We start from the raw sequence: 13698 nt of genomic DNA, 5'->3' as shown, positions 1-13698 counted from the left end.
TGCCCTAAACTGACTTGATACTGCACCAGGGAGGAAGAAGTTGAAGGCAGGGCAGTGAAAGAGAGAGAGAGAGAGAGAGAGAGAGAGAGAGAGAGAGAGAGAGAGAGAGAGAGAGAGAAAGAGCAAGTCAGCATTTTAGTAGCAGCTGAAAGTGATCCCCTTCTTGGCTGCAGTGCTGTCCCTGATAGAGCCCCTCGTGTGCATGCTTGCATGTCCATATATACACACACACACACACTTAAAGCTAGTTCTGGCAGAGGTCGAGTTCTGGCTCTGTTGGGAGCTGCTGGATTCCAGCGACATGACGACTGAACAGCTCCCCCATTTTCTCTCACTCTCTCTCTACCTGATTTACCCTCTAACACAGCTTCCTCCGCATGGCAGGAAACACTGACTCCTGTGAGACCAAAACCAGGAGCTGAAGAGGGAGTTCAGCTCCACCCCAGCTCTTGTCTTCTCTTTATATTAAACTCTTACTGTCACCAGTTACAGATTTATTATTATTTTTGTTTGTTTCGGTTTCTTTGCTGTATATGAAGGAACTCTTACATCTTGTGGGACTGTTATATGGTAGGAAAAAGATTTAAATTCTGTTATATATATATTTAAATGTAGATATATACACCTGTGTTCCTGTAGCTCAATTGGTAGAGCTTTGCGTTATCAAGCGTTGGGGGTTCGATTCCCCAGGAACACATGATAGGTAAAAATGTATAGCCTGAATGCACTGTAAGTCGCTTTGGATAAAAGCATCTGCTAAATGCATAAATTTAATTTAGAATTGCATTTGTGGCTGTATGCGAACAAAAAAGCTCTCATATTTTGTGAACACACCAGCTCTGTATACATGTCAGTGTCAGTGAATGAGAAGTTAAGTATTGGATTGTTCCTCACACAAAGATATTCAGGATTATGCAGCATGATACAATGGAAAATAGCTCTAACATTGGTCACCATCCACTTTTGTTTGATTAATTGATTAATTCTAATCCCCTGATGTTGTCTGTTATATAGTCATTGAAACTATAATTGTCACAGTACTGACGAAGGCAAACAGCCAAAACGTTTGTCTATTTTATCTCTTGCTTTGATTCTAATAAAAGACATAATGAGTGCATACCAACCTTTGTAACAATCAAAAAGAGCAGCCTGGACATTCTGCTAGATAATTACTGAGCTGCACAGAAATAATATCTGCCGTTGAAAGACAAAAGGCTATGAAAGCCTGATTCAGCTTTAGATTAAATAAACAGGTAACTGTGATTTTATATAGCTTTAAATATTTTTTATTTCTTTAACTTAATATCTAACGAACAGACTATTTATCAAAAGTACTGTAAACTTTCTCACAGTTACCTTTTTATTTTTCCCTGTAAGGGGAGTCTTTTTTAAAGGGTACTTACACATTTCTAATGTACAAATACTGGCAATGCCTTGTTGGGGCTATAACAGACTCCTTTTGTGGAATGCATTATAATTTGTCATTCATTCAATGGCAAAATCTGCAAAAACATCTGACACCACACAGGTGCCCAGAGCACTAACACAAGCAGCTATTGGAGTGAGATGGGGGAGTGGAATAATGAAGTGCATACATGCATAAACACATAAGGTGAGGCCATCATCTCCGTTGGGACCTAGAGTATGAAGTTACCCGATACACATGGGAAAGCAAGTACACAGACACAAAATAAAGGGAAAAGGCAAAGAAAAAGCAGAAATCTTGAATTAGAATCTCAAGCAGTGAACTGAACATGTTTTTATATGTGTGTGATCTCTGTCATGCAGGAAGGTTTCTCATCGTGAAGACAAAGCGAAAGAGTGAAGCCTTTGGGTATACCTATTCACAAATCTATGAATTGCGCGTAGAATGTACCGACTAGTCTGTAAAGAAAATGTCTGGGTATGAGCTTCTCTCTTCCAACAACCACGAGTGCACCTTTTATTTTGAGGAGCGTAGTGGGAATCATATTATGTTTACGATTTGACTCAACATAATTAGGGAAAAACACGATTGTTATACCATAGTAAATTATTTAAATTAAATGTTTTTATTTGATCCTTTTTCAATATTAATTTAAGATCTCAATCTGCAAAAGGATAAATGGTAAGTTGACACAAAAATGAAAAATTTCCATCATTTCTCACTCTCTGTCATTACAAACCTGCAAGACTTGCATTCATTTTCAAAACACAAATGAAGATATTTTGAATGAGATAATTTTCTTCCATCGACAGTGTACACAACTACCACTTTAACACTTCAAGAAGTTCATAAAGAGATGAACTTTCTCATAAAACTACATTAATCCAAATGAATCGAGCGGTTTAGTCCAAATTGTCTGAAGAGACTTGACACTTTACAATGAACAGAATTACTTTTTTTCTTTTCACATTTAAACATAAACATCAGGGAACAAAACAAACAGAAATTTTGGACTAGACCACATGATACGTATGGATTACTTCTCTTTATGGATTAGATCTCTTTATGAAGTATTAAAGTGGTAGTTAAGTGGACGTCCTTCAAGGGACAGAAATCGTATATTCTATTAAAATATCTTCAGTTGTGTTTCAAAGATAACAAAAGTCTTGGCTGAGTAAACTGATGAAATTTTCATTTTTTAACGAACCCTGTAATAAAAGAATATGGCCAAATGTGTCACCCAAGATGTGTGCTAATGCCAGGTTGTGACCAGAGCCACTGTGTGACTACACAATCAACTGAGCAGAATGGTTCCTGAGAGAGAAGTTGTCATTAATTGTTTTTTCTTTCTTTTCAAGAAGCCAAGTTCCTGGCTTCTCCCAAGACTGTCAAGGACCCAATTGACCTCTGAATCAGCTGAAGAGGAGGATGAAAACGATGTCAAGGTTAGACTATATTTCAGAATAAGAATATCTATATTCATGCTGTATCAATATTCTGTGTTCATGCATTTTATTTGCTGAATTCGTCATATCTGTTATTTAGAATGGGACAGCGATATTGCATCAATTGGTCTCCTACTTCATTTGATTCCACCATCATCACAAGACTGCAAGGGACCTGGAAAATGTCATCCCGTCAAGCTGAAAAACATCTTCAAAAAGGTACATTTGGACATTTCTGTCACTACCTAATGTCTGCCTCAAAATATTGCCAGATGGGTTGTATATGAAAAACTAATATAAATAAAATAAGTTGGAGAGCTGACCTTGACTGTTACTTTTGTCTTTTATCTGCAGGCACTTACGAGAACAGCTTGATTTGTATTGAAGAGACCACACACCCATACCTGCTTTAATACAGTAGTGTTAAAATTGACACTTTAAGTGTTGAATTGACACTCCATTTTTTACTGTGTGGCTATATATATATATATATATATATATATATATATATATATATATATATATATATATATATATATATATATAAATAATTGCCAAAATTTAGTGATTAAATAATTAGTTTGAAAATTACACTTAAAATCCCCTTGGAACTACTGTGTGGCACAATGTACAAGATGCTTCTTTATTGACTAGTCACGAATTGCATTATTTCAGTGGTGAGCGTAGGTTGTGGATATTCAACCATTAAAGGGTAACTACACCACACAATAAAAAAATTGTGGTCATTAATCACTTACCCACATGTCGTTTCAAAACCTGTAAAAGCTTAGTTCGCCTTCGGAAACACAATTGAATATAATTTGAATATAATTTACTTGGCAGTTAATGGGACAGTCACAAGCCTCCAGGTTTTCATCCAAAATATCTTCAATTGTGTTCTGAAGATGAACGAAGCTTTTAGGGGTTTGGGACGACATTTTTGTTTGCACTTTACATGGGGGTAAGACATTAATGACACAATTTTCATTTTGGGGTGGAGTATCCCTTTAATCTCAACCCATTATAAAAAAAAAAACCATCCTGGTTTCTCATATCTAATGACAGCTAAACGATATTGAAAAACGAACAAGCTCATCCTAATACCCAAAGAGCGAAGGCCCTAATTAACTTTAATGCCTTAATGAGCCATATCCAGTCAGGAAAAACTTAGAAAACAGTGAGGAGTAGATATTTTAGCAGTGATTTGTGTGCACTTCACTCAGGATGTTCAGGACGGTCTGTCCAAGCAATTAGTAGCAATTAATCTGCTCCATTCATTCAGGATACTGATGAGAACACTACAAATATAGTTGTATAGAAGCGCAATTAGTAGCAATTAATCTGCTCCATTCATTCAGGATACTGATGAGAACACTACAAATATAGTTGTATAGAAGCGCCTGTGTGCCAAGTAGCTGCACAATGTTGTTCGATTGATTGACAGCAGATACAGGCAGCTTGGAATGCATATCTTGAAACATCTCCATCTCCCTCTGCCTAATCCTTCTCCGTCTTCTTCTTCTGTGATAGAACCAGCTGTGTAACCCCCCACCACAACCCCCATCCCCCCTGCACCAACATATGCTCACAGATCAGAGTAATTTCCTCATTCTGTAATCGGGCACTGAGGAATTAGCACACTACTCTAGTGATAAAGAAGATGCTGGTGTGGGACACAATCGCTTCTCGGCTGTCCATGTCTGTGCCGCTTTATCACACACATCTCACACACGTCAATATTCCATGCAACTTTAAACGTGCCAGATACAATTTTCAGAGATTGTTCTATTACAACAGATGTGCCAAGAAAGAAAGAGACAGACAGACAGACAAAATGACATATATATATATATATATATATATATAGCTTGATTAAAAATAGAGCTAAAATAGATTGGGAAAAAAAGACAGACGGATTGAAGAGAAGATAAAGAAACAAGAAAGAAAGGCATAGATAGACAGAATGCCAGATATAAAGAAACACAGATCAGATCGACAGACAGAACAATATAACTATAGCATGATAGATGGACCAGACAAAAAATAGAATGACAGAGATACAATGATGTATAGACAAAGCGATAGAAAGAAACATTTACATTTAATCATTTTGAAGATGTTTTTATCTTATCTTACAAAAGAAAGAAAGAAAGTAAGTACAAGATGCTTTGTGGGCACAAAAGTGGGCTGAGAGGTGGTTTGTACCTCGCTGACTAAACTAACTCTGTGACTCACACACACAGCCTCATCATCAATATGACTCAGCAGTTATAAAACAATGAAAAAACACATATTAATCTCCCAAAGAGTAAAAGTATGAGTGTTAAAGCAGTGCGAGGCTACAAATAGCTTCAAATCTCCTCCCTTGTGCAACGTGAACACACGACGCTATCGCTAGTCTCAGATTATGGTCCCGTGATGATCAGTTTCCGGCAAACGCGCGCCACCTGCTGGCAGAGACTAGGAACATCTTCTGGAAATATTCCAGGGTTACACTAAAACTTGGCGACCTTACCTAAACCCCAAATTCTTCTTCCAGACCCACGGAAAGAGACACACAATACAAAGCGGTAATTTTGCACTGAATGTTTAAATGCATTTAGGGAGTTTACCTCTGAAGAGGTAAAGGTCTCACAGGTTTTGGAGTGTGTTGAAGGGTCCGGGCTCAGTTCTCTCCACCACGGTTTAAACTTAAGCAGGTTTCAGGTCTCCTCCTCGTACTCACACAAGTTTACCCTGCATGAAGAAAAAATAAAACTGAATATGTGGGTGTTCTGTCGAGTGTCAGATATGATATAAAATAATAATTTAAATGATTTTTATAAATGTAGAAAAGTTGATGAAATTCAGTACAGGAACAGAAACGGTGGACTTACAAGTAATGGTCAGCACAAAATATTGTGGTCTCTGCATCTAGTCGATTTCATCTCCTTAGCTCAGGAGCAGTATTGTCAGGATCGTTCATGTAGATCACCTCAAGCACCTCCTCCTGATTGACACAAAGCAAAACAATGGGTTGTCCACAATAACTCCAGGTCATTGATTTTTCAATTTGTCTTGTATTAAAAACTCTGTAAAAAAGAGCATGTCTATAGTCTCATCAGGGACAGATGTTCTTACTTGCAGTCTGGTGAAGACTCCAGACCAAAGGTTTCCAAAGCCATACTTATGGTATTCTTTCAGTGTCTCAGCCGGGGTTTCAGTGTAAACCTCCTGTTCCACCTGCTAATCAAACTCCATATTTCAGTTACATCACAACTGTAAAGCGACAGTTCACCCAAAAAAAAAAAAAAAAATCAGTTCTTTCTTCTGTGGAATGCACAAGATTTATTTATTTTTTTGTCAATACAATCAAAGTATGTAATGTACAAAACAACATTCTATAAAATATTATCCTTTGTGTTTAGTGTCTTGTGAACACTCTCCCCAGGTGTTACTGGTCGAGCAAACAGAGAGTCCCACCCCAAACTCATGCCATTGGTTGAGCCACTGTTGCCATGTAGGTCTGGTCGGGATTCTTAAACAAACAGGAATGTTTTGAAAGCAGCCACAATATTTACTCTTTTCTGGGAAATCGGCCCACATGTTGCTTACTTATAGTTGTTTTAACCTATTAAAGGGTTAGTTCACCCAAAAATCTTAATTACCCCATGATTTACTTACCCTAAAGCCATACTAGATGTATATGACTTTCTTCTTTCAGACAAATACAATCAGAGTTTTATTAAATAATGTTCAGGCTAATCCATGCTTTATAATGGGAGTGGATGGTATCCCAAAATGTAAAGTCTAAAAAATTGCACCCATCCATTATAAAAGAAATCCACACGGCTCAGCGGGGTTAATAAAAGCCTTCCAGAGCAAAGTTATACGATTGTGTAAGAAAAATATCCAAATTTACAACTTTATAAACCTTAATCTCTAACTTCCCCTAACTGTCGTATGCATGTTCATGAGAGAGTGACGTCCAGTGGATGATGTTTAACGTAGGTGTAGCCAGGGGCGGACAGCCATTTGTGTGATCTGGAGAATCACAGAACGGCCGGTACTCCAGGACGGCCGGTGGGCCGGCCCACCACCCGCTGCTTACGCAGTCCTCACCTGTTTTTTTCCCCCACTAATTTGTTTCACACTCCAGTACTGTAGGTGGCAGCAATGCACCTTTATGTAGGATGCCAGCTGCACTGGCCATGGCCACAAAGTAAGGATAAGAAGTGGAAGAGTTAGAAGAAACCAACAGCAAATAAGTTAGATAGGAGAAGCATAGAAACAAACAAAAAATATGCATATGCGGCCGCGGGTAAAAAACGGAGAGTTAAACGTCAACATTTTAGCTGTAAAATGCCACATGCAGTAGCTAATATTAAGAAATATGTTGTGCTTTTACTTTTAAAAATGTTGGGTAACGTTACAGTTAAGTTATAAAGTCCAGGGCCGTCTTTTAGTCCCAGTCCGTCCCTGGGTGTAGCATAAATAGAGAATATGCTAGTCTCGCAAGAAACAAGTTTTGTTTACAGCAAAGGAAAACCAGTGTCCTCTTGGCTTATATTGAAATCCTCTGACATTTTTCTTTACAAATCCTTGTTTTGTACTACTAATTCGGGACCGGAGTTTTGTTTTGCTCTCTCTTATGCTTTTCCACGTTCGTCACTTTCGCATTTGCCTACATCCTTCAACATCCGCTGGACACCCCTCACACGTGAATGTGCGTACGACAGTTAGTGGGAGCTAGAGATTAAGAATCATTAAATTGTAAATATGGATTTTTTTTTTTTTTACACAAATGCATTTCATCGCTTCAGAAGGCCTTTATTAACCCCCCGGAGACATGTGGACTTCTTTTATAATCGATTGGTTAATTTTTTTTACTTCAAATTTTGGGCTACCATTCACTCCCATTATAAAGCTTGGAAAAGCCATGATGTTTTTTAATAAAACTCCAACTTTATTTGTCTAAAAGAAGAATGTCAAATATACCTAGGATGGCTTGAGGGTGAGTAAATCATGGGCTAATTTTCATTTTTGGATGAACTATCCCTTTAAGCTGCAACAGGAGAAAATATTTTAACCATTAGAAATGCACACATCACACTTAAAATGACAATACTTGCCTTGATTATAGTCTTTACAGATTTATGAAGGATTTATAAATTCTTATGTAAACACAGAAAGCAATTAGAGGTACTTGATGATAGATGACTGCTAAATTATTCACTGGCTGTCGATCAAAGACAAAGTGCTGAAACGAGGCCAATGAGATGTCAAGCAGAGGATCCCGTGGCCATTAGGTATAATTAAAAGCGCTAATAGGCAGCTCATTACAAGACATGTCGGGACTACGGCAGATTGGTCAGAGACAATCACAGTGCTGCTTCTGCCGTTTCTTTCTCAATGAAAGATTGATAAGAACTGCACAAAAGAGAGCAAGCGAGCATAATCAAACTGGAGGTGTATTATAATAAAGAGAGAAGAGACTGATGGAATCGGTGAGATGGATTGTTATGATGCCGACAGTTCGACCGACTGATTAAATGTGAGAATTCTGTGCTATAATTAAGTCCGCTCTGCAGAAAGGAAGACAGGAAAAGAGAGAAACAAAGAGAGGATCTCCATTTCTAAAACTGAGTTCATTATTCCCATTACTGGAAAACAAATATCATTTTAACTAAGATAAAAGCAGCTGAGCCAGTTTGAAAGACCATCTTAAACCAGACTTTCAGTGTTTTTAGCAGGTATTTCTTATTGTGTAAAGATATAGACTACTGTATAACTGTTGTCATTTACTCATGTTGTTCCAAACTTATATACATTTCAGTTTTTCTGGGGAATATGGCTTTGCATTTTTTTCTCATACATTAAAATTCAATGTTCACCAACACTGTTTGGTTACAAACATTCTTCAAAACATCTTCTTTGGAGATTCACAGTTTAAGTAGATTTCATATTGAATTTTCACTTTTTGGTGATCTGTTCCTTTAACTCTTTTTTTGTTTCTTTTTTTTGTGTTATTTTATTGAAGACACAAAGAGTGAGGACGGAAAATTCTGAGAAGGAAACTAACAACTCCAAACCCATGCTTCTCACATGTGCACATCTGGTGTGTGACAGTGTGCTAATTGCTAATCCATCAAAGTTGTTTTTGATCTTCGACTTTGTGTTTTCTTATTTAAACAGGAATTTGTGGAAAGAAATAAATTGTTGGGGCAAAAAAGATGAGGGATTATATTCCACACATTACATGCCGAATGGTTTAGTCTGTGAGACAACTATGCATTAAACAATCTATATTAGACCCTACTAGAACATAAAAGATTAAAACGGTGTTATATGTTAAAATGACAATAATTGCTTTGACTATAATCACTCCAGATTTGTGAAAGATTTATAATTACTTTTTACTCTCTGTAAAAACAAAGACAGCAATTAGGCGTCTTTATGATAGACTACTGCTAAATTATTCACTGGCTGTCGATGATCAAAGTAGACATTATGTGGCCATTACTAAGCAACTGGAAATCTTCATGCAACTTGGAGAGCGGTTTGACAGTCTGGACTATTGTGGATATTGTAAATTCACAGACATGAATAAACAATAATAATAAAAATAACCTAGCAATCAATTCCATGGGAACTGTGGGAAAAAGCTAATCCTTGGGCAGCCAAATAGCATTGTGTTGCCATAAATTCCTTAATATTTTATCTTTTAATATATTTTTTTTATTTTTGTAAAGATGTACTTTTGGTTGGTATACTGTATTCTATATATATGATTTGTTACCAAAACTAGTTTAACGCAAACTCAATCCTTAGCCGATTCTAAATATTATGGTTACTACGCATTAAAATAAATAGTGCTTTTTTTTTAAATGTCCTGTCTCTTGTCGATCAGCCAGTTCTACCGTTTCATCATCAGGCTCTGGCTCGAGTTGGTAAGCTACCATCCATACCATCTTTTCTATGTATTAACATGTCTCCAGGGCTCTCATTCTGTCATGGCACTGGGCGTTTAGTTTCCGGCATGCGCTGTGAGCGGTAGACCAATCCAGATCCAATCTCTCTACGGCTCTGGACCAATCACAAAGGACTGCGCCATCTGACCAATCACAGCAGTGAGGGCTCACGGAAAGGAGGGGTTTAAGAGACTGATTCTTTGAACTGCTTTGCACGAGTTGTTTATGAATAATTTAGAAATTTTGTCAAATTAAATCTATTTTCTGAGAAATCTAATGTGTTTTTTGACCTTGCATGCATGTAAACCTGTTTTAGGAGACTCATAAAACAATATTAGCAAACTTAAAAATCGCATAATAGGGGCACTTTAAAGCATAATTGCTAATAAGGATGTATTTTATCTTGTTCTGTCCTAGGCTAAAACTGCAAAGCAGTTCATTGTAACACAAAACTGTTATGAAATACTACACATTTCACTAAAGCAATACAGCTATCTACATCTACTAGTCCTTAATTACTATGTTCTGCTTGCCTTAGACTTTAAGAAGAAGTTAGTAAGTTAAGATAGAGACCTACTGTAGGTCCATTTTGCTGCTCCTGCTTAGGCTTGTTTGTGTTTTGTCTTAAAAAATGGCCAGGTCTGAAGTACTGAGTGGTTAAATAAAAAAAGCAGCATTGGTTTTCTAAGACAGTTGCAGAAGAAACAATAACAGGGAGTGATTGTTACCTTTATCAGTGACTACGTTTACATGCTGTTAAAATTTGGGTTATGGTCGGGTTAAGGTCACTATTCGGGTTTCTGAAACATTCGGGATAACCCGTTTACATGCGTGAGCAGAAAGAGTTACCAATCCCAATGTAAACGGCGACGCACGGTTAGCATCTGGACGTACGGACAACAAGACGCAATATGCGTCATTTCCGAATCTTCTTCCTGTATCCAAAGACAACAACAACAACAGCAGCAGCAGGCGGATAATGAATAGTTTGGGGCAGATAGCGATAGTCTTTGTTTGCGCTTTGGCGCTGGTACTGATCCACCAGCAGCACTTGACACTACTGTGCCTCTATACTGCACGCGGGGTTTTTTTATGCGCCGTCTCTACTCAAAAGACCAAGATTCCTTGCGAATAAGAACATGCGCAGAACACACATTTTGATGGGGATATGCCGAAATGGTTTACAAGACCAAATATTCGGGTTAGAAAAGGGGTACCCCAGGTATAATATCCCGGTTTTTAAAAACCGGGATATGAGCATATCCGGGTTTTTGCCGGTGTTTACATGGCTGTGCGCGACCGGGTTATTGCTAATATCCCGCTTTTGAACGGGTTATTGGCTGCATGTAAACGCAGTCAATCTTAAATAAAGCTTTTTTTTCGACCATCTTCAAGACTTCAACTATTCTCCCTGGCAGAGTAAACCTTCAAGGTAAACGATTACACAGACTTATTAATATATATTTATTGATAATTTTATTATTATTTATTCATTAATATTTCTTTGTATTATTTACTATTACTAGTATTTTCACCATCTAAAAATTGTTACTTCTAAATTTTGCTGTTGTGTGTCAAAAAGAAATATCAGTTTGAATTTCCAAAAATTCTCTTTGCCATTAATCGTAATCATCCAGTGAGATTTCTGTTTGCACAAGGAGTCTGACAACAGCCAGTGCTCCACACAGAGATTTGATCTCATTATCATCCAGTCTGTCTGGAATGACATGAAGAAACAGATAAAACTGAGACAGACTATATCCAGAAGAACTGAGGCAATGTCTCCAAGCTGCATCATGACAAGAGACCTAATAATTTTAGCCACCACTGTCATATACTGTATATACACATTACATTTTTGGGTCTCAGTCTTATTTGTAGTCAAAAGGCATTGTAAATATCTGGACCTTTGAGTACTTTCCCGTGTTTTAACATAATGCCAATCATGGTGTTTGCAGGGAAGTCACCTGAGAAAGTAGGGCTTGAAATATAACTTAAAATCTTCTCCCTGGATGTAGGTGTGAAACTCAGAGGTTCTGGTGGAGGGTACAAGGATAACCACAGTAATGAAATCTGCATCTTGCAGTGTTATCATGATTACACACAGCAGAGTACTGCAGTGAAATAAGAAAAACACAAACAGTTATTCAGACATCTTAAACTGGTTGGGTGCAATTTCAGTTTATTCAGCAGGATCTTACTGACTCAGCATTAAAAATATAATATAACATAACATAACATAACACAACATAATAATGAACAACACAATCCTAATGGAATCAAATGATCAGAGACTAAGTTTATCCAGTAAAATATAATTTGACTTGAAGCTCCTGAGGCCATTTTTTCCCCTGTATTTTTATCTTTTAGTTTGTTAATCTATCAATTATGCTCTCTTGTCACAGTTTCTCTAATCAACTAATAACAGCACAATCACAGATAACAAACAGTACGTTCTCATTACTTTGACTGTGGGCAAATCTCTAAAAGTTGCTCCTAAACAGAAAACCAACTACTTGACAATGTAATAGGAAGAAGGAAAGACCTTAAAAAGACTGCTCATAAAGTCCCTGGTCAATTTGACATGAAGTCAAATAGATAATGGAAGAGCAGAAAAAATATAGCTTACAACTCCACCTTGTGGTTACTCAAATTGAACTCAATGAGACATGAACAACCCATTTGCCAACCACTGTAGCACATTATAAACCATGAAATGTGATTAGTTTCAAACTAAATTTGACTCTATTTCAACACAACAGTGTTGTTCAGCAAATAAGACACATTTTTTAAATACTGAGGACTAAAATAAAAATAAAAAAACTCGTTAATTGTCTTCCAAATAACCAAATTCGCTATACTAATATGATACCAGCACGCAGGCTAAAAACAAGTCAGAAAGGATAACTAAAGCCCAACCCAGGTAAGAAGCTGTCAAAAGTCCGCCTATGTTGTTTGTACACACAATGTTTACGTCAACATAAAATAGACAGGACATACTCCATGCACTATTTAGTACTTTTACGTTTTCAAATTATATATTAAGATTTAAATAAGGCAATGGCAAACAATATAAACATTTTAAAACAAAACTGATACCTTCACGCCTGTTCTGTAAAGACGTCCTTTCGCTAAATAACATCAGTAACACATATGCAGCACATGGACTGCTTCCTGCTCTCTCGACTGGCCATGTTTTACCGTAATGTCACATATAAGGAGGAATGAAAACTATTTTAGATTTTACACTCAATTTCCAATGGTGTGTATATGATTAAACACATGGCACTTAAAGTAATTTTAAATATCAATATGCATTTGAAATAAATCAAAATGCAACAAATCAGTTTACACATAGTACTGCAGTCAAGTCGGATTAAAGAAGTTAATGAAGAAAAACATACGTTTGAAAACTTAAAATAAATAAACAAGTACACAGTAAATACATATAAAAATGTAATGTTTCAGAATTATTTTCTGGTTTGAACCATTCTTCCAGCAGATTTGTAATTATTATTATTATTATTATTATTATTTGTATTATTATTATTTTTTAATTCAATAGCTGATCAGAAGCATAAAGCAAAAATATAATCTACAAAAATAACATTATTATGTCAGACAGTTAATATCTTCCTAGCAGCCAGACATGGATATAAAATATGCTAATATTAATTAATATAATATTAATATAATATAATAACGTGATATGATGAATATGAACAAATATAATGTTTCACATCATTTGGCCAAACAAAATAATTATGTAAAAAATCTAAACAGTAACTATTTCGTTTGTATTTTGGTAGAGTGCTTCCCCTACGTTTGTATGGCAGAGGTATTACAAGTATTACGGTAAGGAGTGTAAGGTCCGCCT

At 36.6% G+C, this 13698-nt stretch overlaps 1 pseudogene; it reads right to left on the bottom strand.

The window, feature by feature from the left end:
* LOC132091027 (protein SHQ1 homolog) overlaps positions 1-13013 on the bottom strand; it is a 34844-nt pseudogene extending 21831 nt beyond the window's left edge.
* Positions 13014-13698: the final 685 nt, after the last annotated feature.

This window comes from Carassius carassius, chromosome 17 (genome assembly GCF_963082965.1).
Source record: "Carassius carassius chromosome 17, fCarCar2.1, whole genome shotgun sequence".
Classification (NCBI taxonomy): domain Eukaryota; kingdom Metazoa; phylum Chordata; class Actinopteri; order Cypriniformes; family Cyprinidae; genus Carassius; species Carassius carassius.
The sequence above is the reverse complement of the archived record's forward strand: the minus strand, read 5'-3'. Positions and strand labels throughout refer to the sequence as shown.